Source organism: Simochromis diagramma, unplaced genomic scaffold, assembly GCF_900408965.1.
Source record: "Simochromis diagramma unplaced genomic scaffold, fSimDia1.1 OVJJ01000205.1, whole genome shotgun sequence".
Lineage (NCBI taxonomy): Eukaryota > Metazoa > Chordata > Actinopteri > Cichliformes > Cichlidae > Simochromis > Simochromis diagramma.
In genome coordinates, this window is record NW_024386782.1 from 3,739,897 (window position 1) to 3,762,856 (window position 22,960).

The 22,960-nt window shown below is 41.3% G+C and overlaps 1 long non-coding RNA gene across 1 annotated transcript; it reads left to right on the forward strand.

Annotated features, from left to right (window-relative positions):
- The first annotated feature begins 3,410 nt into the window (after positions 1–3,410).
- Positions 3,411–9,586, forward strand: LOC120724638. The gene is made up of 4 exons (XR_005693964.1): positions 3,411–3,866; positions 6,635–6,751; positions 6,969–7,047; positions 8,563–9,586. It is a non-coding gene; the product is annotated as an uncharacterized LOC120724638 (long non-coding RNA).
- Positions 9,587–22,960: the final 13,374 nt, after the last annotated feature.

The window sequence follows — 22,960 nt, forward strand, 5'->3', positions numbered from 1 at the left end:
AGTTTATCAGTCTCTAACATCATTTTGGAGGTATTCATCACCACTTTGTTTTATTACGGTTTGCAAACCTTTTGTTGATGTGCAGCTCTCTTAAGGTCCTGCAACAAGCATGGGTCATTGCAAGATCTTTATTCTTTCCTTTTGCACCCATCCTGTTGTAGATTTCCTGGGAAGATTGTGGAATCGTGGCACACACCCTCAACCTAACTGCCAAAACCTCTGCTTTTATAGAAATACTCACACTTGCTGATGATCAGTTAAAATCAAGTGCAGTTGATTAGCGGCACCTGGCTGCCCCTTGTCAAAGTATTAGGAGCAAACTTTTTACAGGACCCCTGTGAAGCCTTTCTTTTTCACATGACTGCGTACATCATTCACTTTCACTGGCATTGGGCCGCATGTTGTCAATCGAAACAGCTGCACTGTTTCCACATTATTGTTGGGGTATTTTCCACAGATTTTAAGGTGGTCCCCATTTCAGAAGGTCAACACAACCAACAAGCTGCTGGCAGCTGAGTCCCCTCATACCCCTCAGTAATACAATAATACAAGGACCCCCTGACAATGCAAGTGGCCCCTGACAATGCAGGGCTCCCATTAACATAGACAGGGGACTAAAGCAGCAATCAATTCAGGACTCCCAAAGAGACAGACCAGGACTGCAGACGTCTGGGCTGGGGATTTAACCGGAGGCCTAAGGCCATCATACCTGACTGTAGGCAACCTGAGACACAGACGGGGGAAGGAGAGGGAGCTGCAGAGACATTTGGAGGGTTGAATGCATTGTTGTCTAATCTTTTGGGAACAAAATAATCTAAGCAGAAAACTATTAAAAACAGCTGTTGGTGATTTCCCTCGCATCTCCGCTTTTGTTGTTTAATTATTCTGCAAATTTTGGGATAAACATTCAGCAGCCACACAGGGAAGCAGAAGACTTTGAAGCTTCTCTTATTTGAGGCACAGTGGGATAGTATGGACCGGAGTAGTAGAGACTCCTAGTGTCAGATACCGCTCCCAAAATATGTACCCTAACAACATATAACACTTAGACATTATGATTAATGATATTGGCACAGACCAAAGGGCTCGAGCAAGTTGAATTTGTTGTTTTTAACGCGTTGAGTCAAGAACGGTCATCAGGAATGTTTAGTCTCTCCTTATCACGATCTCGATACTGCAGCATAATCAGATTTTTTTCATCATTTTATTACCATTTGTTACTTTTATTTTGAAATTCACTTGCTATCTCTGACTCTTTTTCTACTAAGAGGTTAACAAGCATTAGCAAATTTAGAATCAAACCTCAGTCATCGGGCGATACAGTACAACTTTTTCCAGCCTTAAAGAAATGAAATGAAAGAGCAAATGAAAGAGTTAAAAAAATGTGCACGCACATATGCATGTGTTTTTCGGTTGTGTGTGCGCACGTGTGCATGTGTTTTTCTGACACTGCATAAATATTTGCCATCTCTAACCAAATGAGTGTGCTGATGTGGATTTAAAAGCTAACATTACAGAGGATGAAATAATGAGCTTGTGGTTTCAGGGAGCTGGAGGGAAACACGCTTGGACAAATGAGGACGGCGAGTAAATGGGGCTTTTGTTGAGCTCCCTGATACTTCTCGCTCTGCACAAACAGAAAGGAGGTGTTGCAGGTGATTAGGAAAACAAATGTCAAGTCCTTTCAATCTGCTATCAACTCTTCTAAGCACAATCCTGCACAGGTGCATAGTGCGTTCGTGTTTAAGTGAGTGTGGTTATACTGTTTGACTCAATGTAGCCTCCTCCTAACACATGTTACTCTATTTTTGCCTCCAGAGATAAAATTTGGCTAAATCTCACCAACATTTGTTGTTTCGGTCTCAGACACCGGGACATGTATTCTGAGTCCCAGAGCCACTTCAAAGTGGCAGATTAGTCGAACGAACTGTTTCTTTCTGCAAAGCGAGCAAACAAGTTAAGGTTCCCTATGTTCCCTTCTCAAACAGGTTCAGTCAGGAGTTGCAAGAAATGGAACAGAAAGATCACTTGCAGCCAAAGACCCACTGAGCTGCAGGGAATTTTACGCAGTTGTCTCTGAGAATATCATTCCTTTAACTTGCCTTACCTGTGTGACTTAATGTTTCTCACGATGGGTAAATAATTACAAAATAACAGGCCTGAGCAGCACAGATTGTTCTACTTTAAAAGGCAGACGCAATGTACCTAGTGCGTCTTTGGTTTATTTTTTTGTGTCTGTCAACAGAAGTGCATATTTCATTTATGATGCTCATAAAAATACTTGCGAGTTTAACTTTTTTTTTTTCTGGGATGTTCTGTACAAGTAGCCTTGCGGTCGTTTCTATAACCGTTTTAGTGTCTTAAGATGTAAACAAAGCTGAACAGTTTCCAAGGTTTTTTTTCACTTAAATGGACATTTTACCGTGTTGTGTGTCTCCAGGAAGCAAACCTGTAGATATAAAAGGAAACAAGCAGATTTGTAACGTAATAAGTGCTTCACTGGATCGGTTTGGATAATAATAATTTTCAAAAAAGAAATGTAATAAAAAATGTTAACAACCACAGTAAAAATATGCCGGCATGCAGCTCACCCAAAGACTTTTATATGTCTGCTTCAAAGGCGACATGAATCTGTGCCTGTTACTATAAAAACACTTTGAGGGTGCGGTTAAAGATGAGACCTGAACAGACAGGTAAACACACACGGAATGTAGTAATAGTTTTATAAGCCTGTTCAACGCAAAACACACCTACACGTTGTCTTACACGTCTACAAAAACACGTCCACGGTTGATTTATAGTCATAACTTACACACAAGCGTCTGATAGAAACCTCGCTATCATCCAACTGCCGTGTGCTCAACTTATAGTCGTGACATTAATCAAGCTGAAAAATTAAAACTCGAGGCTCACAAAAACCCCTTGACACTGATGAATCAGCTTCACCTTATCAATGGAAATACAGATAAGTTACAAATGAAAAAAAAAAAAGCAAATTACTGCAAAGCTCATATCAACGCCCAATGCTTTGCAAACAGTTGTGACATTCTCTGAACTTTGCATTTACCTTGGATGATAGCAGGCATATTATCAGCTGTGAGAGTGACAAAAAGCATGCTGATTTCTCCGAAATGTACTAGGGCAGAAGAAATGGGGGCAGTGAGGGGGGTTAATAAATAATAGGTTGAATTTCTGTAGATTTCTCATATCCTTTTCTTATTTTTTCTTCAATCATAAATTGATTTTCTTAACCATTCCCATTTGGACTACTTATATAATCTGACATTCAAACTTGTACCAAGCCTACCACCTGGAAAGTGTCAGCATTTCCTTAGCCCGTCTTCTGAGAATTTGGCATCATTATTACCCGCTGAGCCAGTGTTAGCAAGATGCAACACGAGAAGCAACAATGGAGAGAAGGCATAACTGCTAAGCTGACTGATAGCTGGAGGCATTTCACATTTACTTCAAAGGGAAAAGTGAAGCAGAGATGGATCTAACAATTGAAACCCGTTTATACAGGCTCATAGAGAACGTGCTGCTTCCAAAAACTGACCTTTTTCTGTTTTCCTACTAGTGTTTGCGTTGCTCTGTCGTTGTCAGGAAAGGTGGAACTTTTTCACTGACAAATGAGCAATTACTTTAAAAAATAAGCAACGTCAAGAAAGTTGTGTTTGCTGCATCTTCAGTGCCTTCGCCTCATTTCTCTCTCTCCTTTAATACAGCTGTATCTTTAGAATCAAGTGTCACATCTTTCGTTACCTCTGGGGTCAGGCTTGGGGTGCTGAGCCGTCTCCATGCATGAGGAGAATCCTGTTCTTACTCATGTTTATCACTGCGGTGCTGAGGAGCTGCTGATTGAGGAGGTCAGTGTTAACCGGGGATTAACCCTTCCCTCTTTCTGGTTGACCAGGGGGTGATGGGGAGCTCTCCAGCATCTCACTCAGCTCTCTTGTTTTTACTTCTTTTGTCTTGAGGAACCTGTAAAATATTTCAACCATTTAAATAGCGTTTGTCGAGAGGTTCCCTGCTGTCGGTGTGGATGAGACCTCACCGGTTCTCCGATTTAGGAGACACCAGGTGTCTCTATAAATTCACTCCAAGGAGTTAAGATTAGAATTTCTTTTCTTTAAGCACTCTCTGAGATCCCTGCATCGGTCTTTTTCCTACATCATTATAACGTTTGCCTAGGATCAACATTGCGACCAATGATATATGAATCTTTAGCCACCTGAATTGCTAATGCTAGTTCAGATAGCTGATGCTAATTGTAGCTCAGGAGGTAGAGCTAATCAGAAGGTTGATAGTTTGATCCCTGACTGCTCCAGTCATCGTGCCAAAGTATCCCTGGGAAAGATACTAAACCTGAAGTTTTATTGGAGTCTGAATATTAAGTAGAAATGACATGCTTGTGCTTGTTTGAATTGTGTGAATGTAGCATGTCGTTCAAATCAGTCCAGTTACCATTCACAAATAGCTAAAAGATAAGCTAATGCTATTAAAAACTATCACTAGCAAACCAACTTGAATAACGTATACTTGGCCTACAGGAAATCGGCTGTAACTTCATAATATACTTTTTATATTAACGAATGAACAAATATGACACATTAAATGCTTATTATTTGTTCAGGAAGAGAGTTTTATATAAACAAAGGCATTTTATTTTATTTTTTCTCCATATAGCGGAACTGTGATGTCACAATAACCTGATTGGTCATTTGGGCCAACATCAATATGCTGATGCAGGACCAACACCGACACATCTGTGTGTTTAAAAAAGTGACGCCACTTAACATTTGGAGCACATGTGTTGCTCACTAAAACTGTCACATGCACAGGAGAGGGGTAACGATAGCTTGCACTGACTGCAAACCCACACGGCGCTTCAGATTACTGCAAACAGCAGAAAATCAGCTTAGGCAGAAAACACTGTGCTTGATTAAAATGTACGTCAAAACAAAAAGGCTTGTTTTGAATCATGGGTAAAGGATCATCAATTTTTTTTTTCCCATCAGGTTTTTTTTGTTCTGAAAGTGTGGCAATGGAAGCAAATAGAAAAGCTCAAGTGAATTCTAATATTACATTTGGTTTCTAATTTATTACTGTGTAATCGTTTTTAAAGCGACAAGTTTATAGCTATTTCCGCTGCCAAACAGTACTGATGATGGTGAATTTTTTTACAACATCTTATCGTTCCTGGGCAGTTACACATGAAATTATCGCATTAGTCACACAATAATTAACTGTGCAATCAGCAAATAACATATGGAGGCTAAAGGTCTACTGGGAGACTTTCTATGAATTGCCCTGAACTTGGTCTGAGGACACTCCAAAGCTCCCTCTGGCCACCATGACCTCCCAGGCAGTGTTTGCTTTCTGGCACAGCATGAGCATGTTTTCACTGTGGATCCTGGGCTCATAAAACACGCTAATTAGAGGGCATCCTTTAGCTGAGTGCAGCTATCAGTCAGTCATTTTATGTTTATGACCATTTTTTGTGTTGCTGTAAAACTCCGCTGAAGTGGTGTATATCAGACTTAAGGAGCCCGGGAAGAGATAAGATACATATAATGCCTCTGTATCAGCACTGAGGCTAAGCCTGTCTCTGCTGGGCTGTAACCCTTGGTCAGGCACCAACACACGCCACTGACATCGCCCACGCATGTTTCCAAAGCCAAGAACTCTGCATGGGCTTATGTAGAAGTATGTTGTTCAAAATATCACTGGCATAATCTTCACGAGCAGGCTTTTGAATCTGGAGTCAAATCCATCTTTAATGTTAAAGGCAGCTTCAACTGGCAGGCAAGGTGCAAGGGAAGAAAACGACGGATGAATTAGCGTAGCAAAAAGTTGCACATTTTTACTGTACTGCATGAGAAAGGACCAACACTTCGGGTCCCATCGAGCAAGCATGAGTGAGTCACAGCAACTTGGGCAAACATCGTTGTCTGGTGTGACTCATAACCACTGACACATGGGTATCCAGAACACGTGGATGGGTGCACAGCAGACAAGCCCAGGCATAGGGTTGCAGCCATTTACACCTGAATTAATCCCTAAATCTACCTCACACCAAACCATCCTCAAGTGTGTAAACACGTGAATATGCATGTGAATGCATACCAGGCTTTTGTTTCATGCACTTTTTTTTAAATTCTTTGTTGTGTATCTGGATTAGTTCTGCAGCTCCTGCTCCTCCACCTGCTCACATGGTCATACACACTTGTGATTAACAGCCCAGTGCAAACAGCAACCTCTGACTCATTGCATCAGCATGCAAGCTGTCTTCTGTCTTTTGGCTCTCAAAACTTCCCATCACACTGTTCAAGACTTTCTTAACAAAGGATGGGAAAACGTCCCTTGGGTACATTTTACAAAGTTCAAAGAAATGTGTGCAACTTTCTAACTTAATTTCTGCTTCTATGGCTGGTTGTCTCTTTCTTCCAGTTCCAGGTCTGGAAAAGCAAACACACCTGTCACCCAGGCAGTTATGGTAGCTTTGCATATCCTGACTTCCTTTTCGAACAGGATAAGAGATTAAACTTTTGTACAAAGGCAACATCTTCTCCAAGTTGATATAACCCAGTGTGGTGCCTAACCCCTTGTTGTATTTTCATGGGTTGTTTTCCAGGTGCTGTCATGTGCGTTTTTGCTGAACTATTTGTATGGTTACTGTTGGGCTGGATTGTTCGGTTTAGGCTGCTCCCACAGAGTGAAACAGGGCAAGCTTTCTTCATCATGACATTAGGTGAGACTCCATGCCAAATGCTGATTGACTCTAGAACATTCAGTGCTCCCAGTTGAAGCTTTTTGTTATATAATGTGTGCCCATAAAGCTGTTAAATTGTTTAGTGGAATGTGGTATTGCCTGCTGATGCCTTCAGGGCGATAAAAAGAACAAAACCTGCCGTACACTTTTATTCTTGTGGGATAATGTAAAAGCTTTTAAAATCTCTTTCTTTCAGCAACAGCAAGAACAAGTTGGTGTGAAGGGCTTTTATTTGATTTGACGTGTTTCCACAATATTCCTGAGACTGCTTACTCGTAAGTTATTTAGCACATATTTACTTAAGTGAACCAATGTGTTCTTGGTCCCCAGGTTCCCTCAACCGATCCCATTTAAACAATTTAACTTTTATTTAAGTGTACTTCAATTGATAAAAATGCCTGGCCAACGTTTAAATCACAACTAAACTGTAGCCAGCAAAGTTCTCCCAGTTAACAAACGCACAATTTATAACCCATTTTATCGATCCTGTCACCAAGCTACTTGTTTTGTACTTAAATTGAGAGTAGCACTAGGCCAGGCAGGCCATGAAGTCAAGGTCAGCCAGCAATCGAAGCACATATGGTCATTTTGTTGGCAACCTGTATTGGCGGATGTCTCCTCTGACACCATTTTAATTCACTCGATCCAACTGGCAGCTCTCATAAAGGGCTGAGTCAAGCTGCTTTGCAACCCACCTCCAGCCCAAGTATTCCATTTTATGCTTTGTCACATGTGTTGGTGCTGCTGCTGGCTTTATTCTGTGCTCGGGGGATCTTGCTGTAGGGTGTCTGCACCTGGGCAGAGAGGGAGACTGTGGATAGATGGAAGATTTTTTAACTAAAGCAGAGCAGGCTGTCTGCTTTAGTTTATAAAGAGAGAATCACGTCTGAAAATTCTCACACAAGGAACTGACTGAGTTCTAATTGCTTACAACAGTGTGTGCTGGAAGCAGGTAGAACAGGTCTGTGGGCTCTGTCAGTCTCTAGCAGGACTGAAAATGTGCCCAGCAATGCTAAGACTTACTAACACAAACATGTAAAAATGCTAAGGTAAGAGGAATCGCTGTAACTGTTCCTGCAGCAGACAACAGCAGACTGCAGTGAGGGGGCTCATCTCAGACTAAAGCTTAGCATATACTCAGTGCGCTCGGTGCAAATACCCAGCAATTTCTGAGCTTTAGAGTTTCAGCTGCTTGGCAGAAATTTACTAGCTGTTAGTGGAGCAGCACAAGTTAACAAAATAGAATCAAATTCCACAGAAATGACTTTAAATGTCTTTGTCAAATGAAATCAAGCAAAATTAGGATAAAGTATCAACTGAGAGTAATTATTTTATGTGTTCCACCCCTGTGAAGCCTTCTTTCTACAGTAAATGCAATGGTAAATCTGAGATACTTTAAGGTGTAACAAAAATGGAGGAAAAACAGCTTGGAAAGTTATGGATTTTTACAGTGAAAGTATACAGATGTAGCCAATTAGGAGGAACTTGCCCCGCTGCGCTCACAACACAGCTGGTCCATGTCAAAGCCGTGCTGGAAATAAAATATGTGGTACGTAGAGCCAAGAAACTGTTGTAGTGTAGTTATGAAAGTTATGGGGCTGATAAAGAGAAATCCTGATCAAGTGTACAAATGAAGCTATAAAACATCTGCCCCTAACATCTGCAACATGAACTGGTTATCCAGATAAATCTGACAGGACGAGTGGATGTTTCAAAATCATTTTCATATTTTGTCCTTTACAAAACTCTCCTCAGTGTACATTTCTCATCTGCTGCTGTTCTTTCCACAGAAAACTCAGCGTGGTCTGGCTGGAAAGTGTAGGTATGACCTCTGTTACGGACGCTCACAGGGTACTGAGGATGAGTACGAGGTCCCCGGGTCCTGATACCACAGTGCTGGTCTCTCACAAAGAATAGGATACGTTTGCTCTTTTTCCCTTTTTTTCCCTCCAGGGTCACGTAAACATCAACGCCAGACCTGAGTGGGATCAAAGTGCTCATTAAAGAAGCCCACAACCCTGAGAAATGGCAGACCAAATAGCAAACCATGGTGGCGGGTAAAAACTAAATTTGGAACAAGGGCACGCATTCATTTCCCAGGAATGGGGTGTCTTAGGCAATTGCCATTGAGCAACGACAGTGTTTTAAACAGCAGCATTTTAAAGCTACAGCAAACGACAAAGTTAGATAGATAGATAGATAGATAGATAGATAGATAGATAGATAGATAGATAGATAGATAGATAGATAGATAGATAGATAGATAGATAGATAGATAGATAGATAGATAGGGTAGCTCATACATACTCAAGTGACCTAAACCTCTATTTAAATTATTTTCTTTTATATGGAAAGAAAATGTGCATTACATCTAATTTTCATGCCTCAGAGGTGTTATAGTTTCTGCTCTTTTAACGGTTTCCGCCAGCTGGACTGAAATAGTGGAAATGTTGTGTTTGTTTGTGTAACTGAAACACAAAGAGCCATCTGTTGTAAGCGGTTAAAAACACAAGTGTGATTCACAGTTGGCCACTGATTGAAATCAGTCTGTTTTTTTTTCATTCAGGGGTTATGATCAGAATGACACTGACTTTGTTTAAGCTGTTGCCAAGCTGAAAAGAACACTTTTGATGTGGGCTGTGAGTGAAAGCAAAAAAAAAAAAAGCACAATTGTATATCACCACTTGCAAGCTTCCTAAACGCTCAATCAGAGAAATGTTAACATTTGTGTGAGGGACAATAGGTTTTCCATTTGCAAATGTAAATCACAATGACCTTGTGTAAACAGAGGGAATGAAACAATCTGGAATCATCTGTTGATTCAGATTTCTATTTGAGTCTTTGTGATTATGGCTTCCCCACCATTGCTCTGTAATTATAGACTGCTCTCCTCAGCAGCGAGGTTCACATTACAAGTGTGGTTATCGACATGTGTATGAGAGTGAGTGAGAATGTGTGAGAGTGAGTGTACGTGACAGGCATACAGGAATATAGTGCAGCCCGAGCGTGCCTGTGGTTGACCTGTTACTCTTAATGTCCACTGAGGAGGCTTAATTATCACAAATAATGCCTGTGGTGAGACTTATTATATACTGTGTGATATGTGAGTGATGACAGGTGTGTTTTTTAGTGTAGGGAAAGTAACCCATTTACTCAGGCTCTACTAATGTACTCTTTTCAAAGTATATTAATAGCACTGTAGTTAAAAGGTCTTGAGGCACTTTATGAATAAAAATCATTATATTTATGAATAAACACATGGACACACGACATAAGTCCATACTATAGTCAAAAACTCGTCCCATATTTTTGCGAGTGTGTCTGCAGTCATTGCTACCGGCAAACGAGTGAAACTCATGACTCTTCCACAGTTTGTGTTGTTATTGTTACCAGTTAACTGATGTGGAATCGAAGCACCCTGTAACTTTTTTTAAAAAAAACCCGTACTGGATACAGGGCAACTAGGAAGCAAAGTATTTCACATTGTAGCGCACTGACCGTTAGACTGATGACTCAGGTTCCTGCCCACTGCAAAAGTAAACTGGATAAGCAGAGGAAAACTTATCAATGGGTCGATGGTTCTATCAGATCTGGAGGAATTGGGTTTGTACACATTAGAAAATTATATTATAAAGGAAGTAAGTGTTTAGTGACACATAAGGTTGCTTGTGGTAATGACAAGTTCTTAAATTAAAACACAGACTGTCTATAACAAATGGACATAGCAACTGTGATATCCCCACTCGTGGCCTACTGTAATTACCATTACAGCCATTATGATGTTGGTTTGATTAGAGCCAGAAGTGACCGCATTCAAATGACAGATTTTGTGCTTAATCATTGGCTAATGTTAGCTAGCTTGATTTTAAAGGCCTATCCATACACGGTGCACCTTGCACAGATGCACAGATACTGGCTAATTAGTGCTAACATCTCACTGTAATACATGAAATCTCTGTCTGTGCGTTTGTTTCTTTGTCCGTTGTTCTTGACTTCATGGCCTTCTTAGGTTCTTATCTGTATCTAACATTATGATAACATCATGCTACCTTTATACTGCCTTGTAATTAGCTAAAATGACAAATTTTTTCCATGTATGTACCAAGAACACCCTATAAAACCATTGTATCATTTTCAGTTCACAGCCAGCGTCACAAAAAGGTTGGACAATACTATAGCAAAGGCATGTACTAGTATAGATAAAATACAACCATAAAACAGGAACGCAGCGAGACGTACTATTTGCCACATAACAAGAAAAATGACTGAGTAGTTCTGGTTACGTGTAGTAGACAGCTATCACCTACAAACACTTGTGTTGTGGAACCCACTTTTGATTTGAAGCAGCTTTATTTGTGCATAACTTCGAGTCTTAATCCATTTTAAATACCCAAGATTTATAAAAACCCAGCCCCTGTACAGGTTTTGTGGATGGATTCATTAGCTAGAGAGCAAAACAGTTTTTGGATGGGTAAACATGTAAATTTGTCTGCAAATGTGTGTATTTCTGTGGTAAAGTTGGCACTATTGGAATTAACTGACAAAGAAGTGTCCATTTAAGGAACAGCACTTGGCTTCATTTTTGTTTCATACTAAACTTGTAACTAAATACTGGAAATTTGTGCATGCTCCAGTTTTTCTGTCTACATTTAGTGCACTACATGCATGCACCAGTTGTTGGGAGTCCTTTGTGTGTGGCTACACAGGTTTGATCCCATGGGGGAAAGGAGGAAAAAGAACAAAAGGGTCTGTGTTTAAAAATACATGGAAAGGCATTACTTAAAAATGGGTCTGACATGTTTAAAAAAAATATTTCATAGACAGTACTAATCTCATAACACTCTGGCCTCTATTTACTATTAGTAAGTACTTTATAGTGAAATGTTCACATAATACAGAGATCCAGAGTTGCTATCACATATACTTTTATTCCTTCTCTTTAGTTTTTTAGTGCATTTTATTCAAAGTTTAAACAGAACATAGAATTCTATATTACGGTGCAACAAGTTGATCAGAAATATGCACATGGCCTTGGTTTAAATGCATGAATGAAATAGTAAAGGATGATTTTTATGTGTTTTTTGTGCTTTTGCTTAAATTAAAAACTCCTTATTGTTTTATGAATGTGGCCAAAATCACTAAAGATTCAAGCAAAACGCTGTTTCCTCAGTGTAACAGCAGAACTTTTACAGAGAAACTCAGGCTCTCAGGTTAAACCACATTTTAACTGTGGAATTTTGATTCTCCAGAGAAGTCATCAGTCAAACAGAGGACAGGACTAAGCTGTAGCTCCTTTAAGCTCAAGAGACAGTGCCAACAGTTGCACTTTTTAACTGTAGATAGAGATATTCCCAGATGAGGCTTAGACATGCCTAAGCTCAAATGATGAATTAGACTATTCACCTCTCCTGAATCCACACAGACCTCTGTGTGTTTTGTCACATGAAAACACAACGTTGCCTCTTGTACCTCGGGCCCAAGTATGTAAAAACAGAGGAAATAGCTGAAAGAAAAGGTGTCATTTTTCTTCATCTGAAGGAACTCGTGTCTGTATGTGTGTGAGGGTGTGCATGTACGACGCTGCTACGCAGAGTGGGAAAAAGTAAGAGGGCCTGCATGCATGAGAAACACATGGAGGGAAAGTGAGAGCGAGAAGGGAGAAAGAGAAACTGGCCTCTAATTTGCTGATCTCAGCTGATTACATTTTCCCGTCCAGACGGTAGACATTCCTCCAACCTGTGGCCACAGCCATTGGGCCCCACAGTTTTAACTCCGCAGCAGAGCACCGTCAGAGATAAACAATCCTCGGTCTATGCAGGCCACAGAAACAGGTGGGCGTGAGGGGTGAGACTTGTCACTGAAAGGCTGAAACTCTTCAGCAACAGTTTAGAGACTCAAGAATTCAGATTTGACCCTGATTTTTTTCTCACAAACATCAAAAAGGGAAAAACGATCCCCTTGCGGTTTCCTTTTTGTTTTGATGGCTGTGAAAAACGCACGACATCTGCCCCTCAAAAAGTTAAACATCACATCTATTCGCTTCTGTAATTAAAGCCTCTGAATGTCATCTGAATGAGCTGATCGGAGCAAAGCTATAATTCCGGCAGAGAGTAAACCACTTCACACCGTTAGGTTGTCACAGGCTTGTGAAACAGCCGTCTCCCCTGACCAGTGACACGGGCGAAGATGTGACATGGCAGATATGAGTCAGTTTCAGAGTAAATCTATTCCTCTGCATGTGTCAGTGTGTGTATGTTTAAGCGTTTCCTCTCCGTTTTCTCACCACTGCTGTGCAGTGGTGAGAAAAGATCCAGATGCAGAGTAAAAGAGCAACTGATAAAATAGATCTAGTATTCATAATTAAATAAAACAAGCTGAAGTAAAACACACAGTATTATTAGTAAAATGAAGAAGATTAAGTGTAAATGTTTAGATTTAGTTCATAGGTCAGTATTTAAGCTACTGACAAAGTGGATTACACATTAAACATTGAAATAAGCCTCCTTGCATTTTGTAGGTTCACCTCATGCCCTCAAAGCAACTCTGACCTGACTGGGCATGAGCAGGGGACCTCTGCTGGTCATCCTCCAGGTGTCTGGCACTGGATCCCTCAGATCCTGTGGGGTTCCTGAGCAGGGCCTCCGAGGATCCGGTTCATTCTGACACATCCCGCAGATGCTTGATCACATTGAGATCTGGACAATCTCCAACACCTTGGCCTCTCTGTGGTGCTCTTAGAGCCATTCCTGAACAGCTTTTGCAGTGTGGAGGGGGACAACGTCCTGGGGACAATGTCCTGAAGAGGAATGCCTAAGCAATCAAGGAATAGAGGGAATACAAAGGAAAACAAAAACTTCTGTCTAAAACTACCATAAAATAGTTTTTGTTATAAGATTAAAAAGCAAGCAGATGTTAGATAAATATATTCAAAAGAGAAACTGTGATGGGAAACAATTACAATTACAAATAATAAATCTCAAAAGTTGACTCTGGACGTCCAGTTGAACAGAGTCAACTTTTTGGGATGATTGAGCATGCATCAAGACAAAGGAGCATAAAGTGAAAATACTCTGTCAAGGAATCTCAAAACAGTGCTTGAGTTACTGTGCTTAGTTAATTTCCACCGCACGGACACATACACACAGTCAAAACACACACCTCGCTCCAGCAACACCCTCAGTTTTTCCTCCACGAAGGCCACAAAGGTCAGGGAAACACTGGCAGCATGTCAGCCCATCCTCCCTTCTCTGCTCCTCGGCAGGCCATACATTTACTATCAACAGGAAACATCTTTCGCAGTAAAGGAAGTGTTACTCTCTAATTGGCCTGATGTGATTCACCGACCCGGCCGCGCTCAGCCAATGGGAGGGGGGTTATTTTGAGAGCTGCTATATAAGAGCAGAAGCTTTACCAGAAAGCTTAGACGGCACAAAGTTTTAACACCGACTACATGGCGTTCTCTCAGTTCAACTTCTGCAAATGTGTTAAGACTGTATATAGACGCATTACTAAGCACATCTGGTTTCGTTGTTGTTTCATGGATCCCATAACACATCACAAAACCACAGTCTAAGCAAAAAAAGATGGGGGAAACCCAGAGTACGAAAAGAAAAAAAAACTAACCTCATTATGATTCTTCAGTCCTGGCAAAACCAGTTCTTTTCACACAGTTTATGAATAGAGAAAAATGAATGAATGTAACCAGTAGCCTAAAGTATATCAAGGCATAAATCATACACAGGCATGAAAGTGAGAGGAATTTCAGTTGAAAAAAGATTGATAGATAATCTCTTTTTTTTCATAGGTATTCACTTTTGGAGCCGTGCCTTGTGACAGAGCTGTCACCTCTTTAGCTCATACCACAGTTTATTTTTTTCACTCGGCACATTCCAAAAGGTGATTGTTCTTCCCAAATGTAACTTTTTTTTCTGCTTCAGTGGACTGCAAGAGACATGAGAGCAGAGCCAAAAATATCATTACATAGAGGGTGACATCAGGGGAGCGCGGCCTAGCGACGGGGAGCTATGACGGAGTTCCCTGATTAGTGAGTTACCATGTCGAGACAAAGGGCCTCTGAAATCACAGGAAACAGAACAATCAAAGAGCCAGCGCACATTCCAAGAAAAGCAGCGAGCCACAGAAACACAACATGATCCAGGACATAGCTGCGTCTGAACATCTGATGAAAGCTTTAGTTTGAGCAAGTGCCGTGAATTATTAGTAAAGAATGACTCAGAAGACAAAGAGAAATGACTTAAATTACTCAAGCGAATACATAAGGCGCTTTCGCCGATATCTTTTGTTCACATATGCCTGCTGAGAGATGGGGAAATGTGAAAAAAAGACATGAAACTGAACCTTATTTAGATTAGAACTGACCCTAATTATAAAAATCTGTCTTGCAGTCTCAGTGAAAGATATTTTCATGCACTCACAGCCGCAAAACCCCCAAACCCTCCAAACTGTGGGGTCTCCCACCTCAAAAAAAAAAAGAAACAAAAACCTCCATCAGGCCCACACAACTTCTTCGCGATCCATTAGATCTCAGCGTGGACTCAGGAAATAACGGGCTCTTTCCCTTTCTCCAAAATGGCAGCTTTGTTTCCGCAGCACTGGTTTGCTGGATTAGAACAATTCCCCACCAGCCCATAATTTGTGGCATTTTCATAACACGACACACCCTGCCATACATTTCTATTATAACCCCAGTTTGTCTTCTGATGAGGATATTTCAGGATGAAGGATGACAGTTTATTCAGGTTTTGGTCATGGACCCTCTGTTTTTTGGGGGCTAGTTTGGGCTGAGGCCTTCACATATGAGCTGCTAAATGTTAGATATTTCTCCTCAGCTGTTCTCCTCAGCAGGTAACAACTGGTTTGAGTTCGAAAACCCTCAGTGTGGGTGCACAAATTCTAGGTCAAAGGGAGATGAAGGAGATCTATTTTCAGTTAAATGTGCTGTTTATCTCTGTGTGTAAAACCAGTGGGGAGCCTCTTCCCCCACAAGGCAGGCCCACTTCTCCAACTTGTGGCATGTGTGGCTACCTATGTGATGCAGCTGCTAGATTATCTGTGCGCTCTTTGTTGCTGCATGGCTTTCCGTAGGCAGTCAACAACTTACAAAATCATGAACAGTATCTAGGTGATCGCAATTTAAATTCAGATATGCAACCTTGATAGAGAGGATCAGTAACTCAAAAGCATTTTCACATGACTAATCATGAAATCACCAATGCATCTGACACAGAAAATGTAAAAATGTGATGTGCGCCTTTGTCTACGTTTTTAAAGCCAACAGCGTATCTGTCAGGCTTTCACAGTTCAATGGGGGTGAGGGGATAAAAGCCAGTTGAGTATAAATCTTGGCACTGCTGACCTCAGAGTCTGCAAAAACAAATTAGGGTCCGCGTATGAGTCTCCTTGGCTCACTCAGAAACACACATATATACACAACTGGCGTACATGTGTTCCTGTTAATCTCTGATTTGAAAGACAACATCAGACATGGGCCTCTGCACAGACAGGAATGTGAATCTCTGTCATGAAGCTGTGTGAGGTCCAGACTGTTGAGCTGATCACAGACAAAGCTCTAAAAAGAGAGAGATGCACAGATCAGGACACAGTGTTAACACAAATCTCACATGTTAACATTTAAGCTGAGCGGGAATCGTACAGCATGATGCCAGAATGGCGATTCCTGATTGCATTAATAAACAACGAGTCTTCAGCTTCATTTTTATTCCATTAAACCATCGCCATTACATACACTTAATAAGCTACGTTCAGATACATTTGGATGGCTGCACATGCATACAAAAAAAGCACACACACATGCACACACACTCATATAAGCTGCAAAATGTTTACCAGCCTTGCCGTTTGCAGCTCAAAAAGGTGCACCACCTTGAGTAGAGAGGAACTGTGATTGTTCACTGCAAACATGCAAGCCACCTCAGCTTGCGTTAAGCCACAACACACAAATGCTTGTGCTTACACACACGAAACACACACTTCAGGAAATTATGGCCAAACTGTGAGAAGATTCACTGTTCGAAAAACAGGAAGTGGTTACCAGCTGCATTAAACCAGAGTACACCTCGGTAATACAACTCAAAATACACTGACAACCTCCAATATATGACTACTTAAAAAGTCTAAAGCAGAACTGAGAATAATGTTCCACCACCTCCTTAAAATAAATTTTTATTGTTTCATTTGCATGATAGACAGATGTATGTATACACAAGTACATTATCCAGGGATTCTCATTATGCTGGGGTGACATTCTTGAACAGAAGAAAGAAGGACCACACCCATAGCATAAGAAAGACGTACTTTCACATGCATGCTTTGTCACGAGAGCAAAAAAACAACATCTCTGTACCTTTAACATAAGAATGTCTCCACTGCAAATCATGCCAGGCAGGTAGATTAGCAAAGGCTTTTCTCCTGCACTGTGTCTGAGCCTCAGGTTAAACGCAACAGCTGCATTTGAGAATGTGACCCAGAGCTGCAGAGCTCTCGCTCCATGAGTTCACATGCATTTATGGATCAAGTGTGTTTATCCCCTCAGCCTGCAACAGGTTGAAGAACGTGACCTGTCCCGCTGGAGAGAGTTGCTCAGGCATGCTGACAGTTGTAAGTGTTCAAATGGGAACAAAAGCAAGAAGGAATTAATCGAGCCAAGAGTCATTATCTGTGCGCTTAGTCAAAGGACAGCGCAGTCAAAAGGTCTCGTGATGAGCTGGTGCAAGAACAGGTTCTGACAGTTCATCTGAGCTGCAAACAAGATGGGCCTGATAAGCGCCTGGGGCAGAGCTCAGGTGAGTTTTAAGCGGTCAGTCAAGGTCGAGAGGGTGGAGACCCCAAGCCCTTCAAAGGTCATGGGCTCAAGGACACCTCGGGGTAGCAGCCAGCTTTGACCTGCGACCCTAAAAGATGCCTCCGAGGAGTGGTGAGAGGCTCAGATGTCGAGCAGTGAGAGTTCCTCCGATTTAGCTATCCTCGCTCTGTCACAACACACGTGGTTGCTAAGCACTGGGCACGTGCGTGGGTGTTTGCGTATGCACATACTCGTACAGTAAGAGGACAAAATGATCACATATTTTCGGCACAGTTGGTTGATGAATAAGAGACCCAGTCATAAAACACCACGGAGCAGTTATGTCAGCAGTCCTTCCCTGTAGTAATAACCCCTGTCATTCACAACAGACCTGACCGTGAGCTGACTTATGACGAAAAAAATGCTCTGACGGCTCTGACGATACCGATACATGTTAATTATACATTTCTGTAGTCACCCTTATTCTGATGCCAGAATTTGACTTTGGTTAATCATCATTCCCTCGGCTATGATAAGAACCAACCTCCGTCAGTATTCATCCCCGTCATGAAAAGCAAATAAATTACAACCTGATCAATAGTGGGCCTCATTCAGGAAGCAAGAGAGGAGGTACAGATTAAACAACAGTTATAAGTTATTGAAGTGCTGCAAGGAAGAGGGCGAGTTTGAAGGTAACCAGTCCAGTGAGGCCCCTGAGCTATTACAGTGTAATTATACCTTAGTTGCAGCATTGAATAGGCCAGTAACCTGCACTTTGGGTCCATTTATTGAAGCCAGGTGTAGTAAATAAATCAATTAGCTATGCAGTGTCTGAAGTCATTTGACTCACTTCACTCCTTTTGGGCGTTTTCAAAGCTATCTTTGACTTTGTGTTGGTAACTGCGTGGGTATTTTCAGTTCTACTGGAGTAGTAAAACACTGCCATATTTAAAACAGATGAAAATGTTCCAACTGTAAACGGCTTCGAACAGATTTTAAATCAGGTTCCATCAGTGGATTGCACATAGCCACAAAAGAAACTGCTGAAAGTTGAGAGGAAACCGACATGCGGCTCAGCAAACCACTCTCTCCGTTGAGGTAGCACACTTCACACATCATGAAGTGAATATTTTGCATTGGTGTGGATTCACTCAGTGCATCTTGGACCCACCTGGTTAGTTCACAAAACCACACTCCAAATACCAGTTCCTGTCAGCAGGCTAAGAGTGAAAGAAGGACACATCAAAATATGAATTCAGCGCGTGCCAAAATGTCGGTACACACCGGATCTCGTTTGTTTGACAACCACAGGTTGTTATCTTCTCCTCGTTTTAGTAGCCAAACCCAAAAATCTAAATTACTCAGTTGTAGATCCACCCTGAACACCTGAACACTCCCTCTAACTGTTTCCAACTGTAAAACGTATAGAAGAGGCTGATTTAGCTGTTTTTCCACTCAGAGTTGACTCAATCATCTGTTATTTTGAACACCCGACATTCCAGCAATCGCATGAAGCTATCTTTCAATCAAACATGTAGCCAGTTTCCAAATTACACTGTGAAAGAAAAGAAGAAGTGATACTAAGTATACTACACTAAACTCCATATATCAGCATCTTTCTTACCCACCACCCACTGTAAGACTAATGGTGTTTTATTGCGGTTTGACTGGGGGTTAATGTCCCGGTGCGTCTTTGAGATAGCATCTGCAATGTGCAGAGGATCCCCCCACAACGGTGCCACACCTGGATGAGTTACTGACTGACTGCTGAACACCTTGCAGGAAAACATGAAGCCTCTTGCCTTTGAAACACAGAAGAGATCAGACTTCACCTGGGTTGATTTCAATTTCTTTCCAGTTCAGGTTCACAAACGAGCTGGAGGCTCTTCCAGCTGCCATAGATCGAGAGGTGGGATACATCCTGGACAGATCGTGAGTCTGTTGCAGGGCTAACTCATAGAGACAGAGCACCAGTTAACCCACGCAGACATGTGGAAAACATCCAAACTCCAAAAAGCCCAAGTACTGGATTCAAACTCAGTGAGGCAGCAATGGTAACCAAAGTGCTGTCCAACTCAAATAACCTTCACCCAATCAGCTGCCACAGTAGATATTACAATGAAATTGGAGGAAATAATCAATCTCCTGCTGTGTTTGAAAAAAAAGTGTGCAATGTAGTACTGTAAAACAACTCTCCTGTGTATATCCTAAAATGTAGCGAAGCTCCAACCCCCAGATTTTATACTTATCATCACCCACCCCCCATCTCTGGTTTGTTCATTTGGGTCAGTAAGTGTGACTTTCTGTTACAATTGTTGCTGCGTGCACGTAGGCTGTAGCAGAAGCTCTCAAGATCAAACGTATATTGGTTAATGTCATCAGATGAGACTGCAGTGGAGGAGTTGTACTCATGTTAATCACATTTTCATCACATTGTCTGTAAAAAATGACTAGGATTTAACCGACATCTCCTCTCCACTCTGTGCTGCTAAACAGTGTGGCAATGGCTTCCACTTGTTGCTCAGTCATAATTTTGAAATCTGAATTTTCTTTCTTTCCTGCCATATCTCTGTTGCTGTTAAATAGTTAGAGTATATAACTCATGTACAATTTAAAAAGAAAATGTTCATAATTATTCTTGTTTATGTTAGACTTGGCCTCGGAGCAGACCTTTAGTTCATTCGTTGTCTGAAACCAAGCTTCGTGAGCACCTGCCTCGTTGGTTGGCTGCCCGTCGCAAACAGAAAGTTTGAGCTGTAGGAGTGTAAGGCTCAAACAACTGAAAGCAAGAGTAGGCAGAAAAAGATCTCAGCATTCAGAGCAGTTTAAAGCCTGGACCGTTGAATCACAAGAAGTACTTTCACATCCACTTACTTTTTACTCACACACACGTATATATATGTGCATAACAATAAATTAAATAAAAACTGCTTTTAGTGATGACCCTACACATGGACACCTGATTTTACACACTGAATTGTATATTGATGAGTAAGGTAGGAAATTCAAAATTCATTTTAAGTATTGCGTAACCCGGAAATGTTGAAATTTTCATATACAGTACATTTTGTCATGTAACCCTGATGCAATCTTGCCGTATTCTACTGACACTCAGCCTGACCTTTTTAACGCCCTCCGATGGGAGTTTGTCACAATTTTCCATGACACTTGTGCGAATGATAGGTAATGCACTCTTGTCATTCTGGATTTCATACATTATAACGCCCACTCACAGCGTTTCATTCGTTTTACAACCTCACCCCATTTCTCAAACGACTGAGGAATCAGCTCCCAAAAATTTGGCTCAAAGAGCACAAATCTTTTGCTTTTTAAGGGAGCCGCATTTTTAGTGTCATCCATTGAGCAAAAACACAACTCCATTCACAAGTACAGGAATCTGTGTCCACTCACTGAAACAGTGCGGTTCTGTAAAAACAGACGAGTGCACTTAAGGAATGGTAAGGTGTAGGAGAGGAAATACCTGGCGCATACCTTATTCCTGGAATGTTTTTATTAGGCTTTCCACAAATGTCGCCATTTTGAAGTGTGCACACTATAAAGCACACTGCAGGCTCGATCACTCAATCAAGCCGAGCGTGCCTTCAATGGGGAACCTGTGTCGAGGCCATGGATATGTTATTTAAACAGCTGGCACAGTTTAGTGCGGCATGTTCAAATGCACACAGGTCTGAAGTTGTGGAACTGCAGCGGGGAGAAAGCACAGGCCTACTCCAGTTTTCAGCGGGACTTGCAGTGTCATCACAACCAAAGGCTTGATCGAGCAGTTGAGTTAACCTGCTGACACTAGTCAGGTTACAAATTAGTGCAAACAACAGAAAAAGCACAATGCCTTTTATACCGGCACAGTGGATTATTAATGAATACCATTCGCACATCATACAAAGTCAGTACGTGACTTTAAAAGAGATGTGTGACCTTTCAGGAATTATGTTTATTTGCTTTTTGCAGAGTGGAAAAATGTAAAAATTGACGCCACTCCTATGTTTGTTTTATCTTTGTATTTTCAAGCCCTAAATGACCTTTTTGAATGAATGAATTAACATATAATGACATTAAAACCGCACATCAAACCATAACTTGTCTAAAAAACACGGACTTCAACGCACAAACACAGACTACAATTAGCAGGCAGCTAGCATCTGTAGCCACCTTTGTCACCAATGAAAGTGGCTTAATCATTCATAACTTTAACCCTCAATACAATTTTAATGTGGTAGTTGTATAAAAATTCACAATCCTTACAGTGGCCACAAACAGGGAAATTAACCTTAAAGACCGTATCAGGACATAAACGCCTTTATTTCTGCTGTAAAGAAAGGATGGAAGAAGAAGAGGGCAAGGGTGGGCAGTCCACAATTAGGACTTAATTGTAATATTTGCTCTTACCAGTACCACAGTATGAGGAGATTACATTAATATGAAGGAGATGTGAATTTATTATTCATGTATCCCTCCACAACAGTCCCAGTTTTCATGTGGCCCCTTGAGAAAATTAATTGCCAGCCCTGTTTTATGGTGATTAACTCTCATTTGGCGCCAACACCAGTCGTGCAGTTGAGAAACTGCAGGGTTTTTTTGCTTTAGGGAGGACAGTGGGGTACTGCTAGCACGGCTCTGGAGTTTTATCCATCACAAAGCATTTGCGGTTGTCCAGCACATTGAAAAAGTGCCAAGTTCTGATTAGAGTGGTATGAATCTCATCTAACTCTAAGCAAGAGAACTAATAAGTGTATTTTTTTTTCAAAGGTGGATTATACCTTTCAGTGCTTGTGTAATACAATAAGCAGCACTTTGAATTGTTATGTGTCCACAGGGTATCTGAAAGTGTTTCAGTGCCTTTTGGAGTGGCCCACTTCAAGTCCCGGAGAACTCCCCTATTCTCATTTATCAAATAAAAAGCACCTCTCTTTGCACCTTTTGAGAGAGAAAGAATTAAAAAAGCAACATTTTTACTGTCTGTGAAGCCATGTGTGTGTGGTGTGACGAGTTGGACCAGTATGATTCCTGGTGTTAACAGCTAATAAATTGGGGCCCATCCCCTCTGTGCTCTACTGGCTCAATTATATCCACATGTAGCCAGTATTCCTGCCATGTTAGCCTGAGTGTGCTGCATATTTTTAAAAGGTGGGTTTCCATAACACTTGCTGAAAGCTGCACTGGTTGTTGGGACACATGTTTGGGCTCTGTGGAAGCCAAACGCTGGCTGTTTTAATGCAGAGGTGCTGTGGAGCGCAGCAGGGGCAAGCATGTGGTCTTTGTTTCTCTGTGAGCAGAGACGACAAACAGGTTTATTAGCCAGATAGAGCCGAGAACAAAAAGAGGAGCTTATTGCACCTTTGTCTACA